Here is a 1,726-nt window from a genome sequence, read left to right as displayed (position 1 = left end):
CCCCCCCACTTCCCCTCTCCCTTGAGTGGTTTACCCATCCTCTGTTATGAAACGTATTGCTTGGCAATTCCAATTTATTCATGGTGAGAAATGCTTCCTCCTTTGAACTTTCAAAGGCAGCCAGTTTATCTTCCACGCACTCTAGGCAGAGAGTAATACTTTCAGCCTCTTTTGATCCTCAATGTGAAGGGGGGCAGCATGGTTAATTTTGAAACACAAAGATGATCTCTCGAAAAGGACCTATGGGCTGCATCTGTAAAGCAAAATTTTTGCCTAAGGACTGTCAAGTATGAGCTTATATATCTCTGGAACTATTCTAGAAAAATCCATGTGAAGTAGTGGCCATTGGGTCTGTGTAGCTTTAGAAACAGCAGCATAAAATCACTCTTCTTTTTTTCTTTGTGTTGTTTAATACCCCTTCCTCTCCCGACTTTCCTTATGCGAATGACTACTTTCTGTTACGTCCCTGTTAAAGTAGGGAATGCAAAATTGCAGGGCTGTTTGAGGGCTGCTTTATACAAGGCAGCGTGTGGTTTTAAAACCATAAGCTGAGCGAGCAGCAGCTGGCGGTAGAAGCCTGACTACAGCTCTGTAGCTGGAGCCAGAGTTTAAGACGTGGCTGGTAAAGGGTGTGCTGATGGCTGTTATGGGTAGAGGCAGAAGCAGCTAACAAAGCTGGAGCTTAACCTCAGCCCTTGACCTATCCTTATGTCTCTATCACCTCTAGATGACAAAACAAAAGCTACTTTATTTGCTTCTCTTAAACTATTATAAAAACATAATCATAATAACTATACCACAGGTAAATTGAGGTATATTCTTTTTACTTGTTGCATAAACAGCAGCAGCCCAAGGCACTGCCGAAACACAATCTTGTTTTGTGGGAGACAAAATAAGAAGCAGTGGATCAGCTCCTTTGGGTACCAGTTGTTGCAACGAAGCCCTGATCTTGCAGTGAGCCCTCTCTGAGCAGAGAAAATGATAAAAGTCTGGCTCTTCTAGGGGAAGCTTCTCCATGAGAAAAACCTCTGTCCTGTGGTGACTCTGAAATCCACTTGGTTTACTTTAAACTTTTGAGAGCAAGAGTTTACTACTTCTTTATTTATGTGTAAGGAGATGGTTTTACCATTTTGCCTAAATTTGTAACGCTTCAAGAATTTCCTGTTGTTGTATGTGTGTCACTTAGAGTGGGAGTGGTGAATAGTTGGAAAAAATGTCTGGCCTCACAACATCTGAGTACATGGTGGGGCAAGAAAGGCCAGAGCTAAAGTCTTCCCAGTTAGGATCAGGAAAAAAGTCCGATTTTCACCTGAATTGCAGGTGAGTTGCAGACAATTTTGTGGTTGGCGTTTTGTGATTGCTATTTTGCAATCTGTCCTGCCAAAAATCTTCCACTTCCTGTGAATAATGAGGCTAGAGAGGGAGAAAAGCCAGTATTTGGGAAACGCAGCTATGAAAGACAGTGAAGGGAGGTGGTGTCAGCATCTTGCAGCAGAATGTAAAAAAAAAAAAAAAAAGGGGGTAAAAAAGAAAAAAGAGGGGAAAAAAAGAAAAGCCTGAACATACTCATTATTATGTATAATTTGCTGTTGTTATAACTGCAATGTAACAGGTACATGATCTCGTCTGACCCTGCTGTTTTTCCCTTTTTGGCATGTGGTTGACTTCTGTGAACCTGGTAGGTTGATATTTTCTGTGTAAAAGTATTTTCTTATCCTCTTCCTAG

Source organism: Fulmarus glacialis, unplaced genomic scaffold (genome assembly GCF_000690835.1).
Source record: "Fulmarus glacialis isolate BGI_N327 unplaced genomic scaffold, ASM69083v1 scaffold25805, whole genome shotgun sequence".
Classification (NCBI taxonomy): Eukaryota; Metazoa; Chordata; class Aves; order Procellariiformes; family Procellariidae; genus Fulmarus; species Fulmarus glacialis.
The sequence above is the reverse complement of the archived record's forward strand: the minus strand, read 5'-3'. Positions refer to the sequence as shown.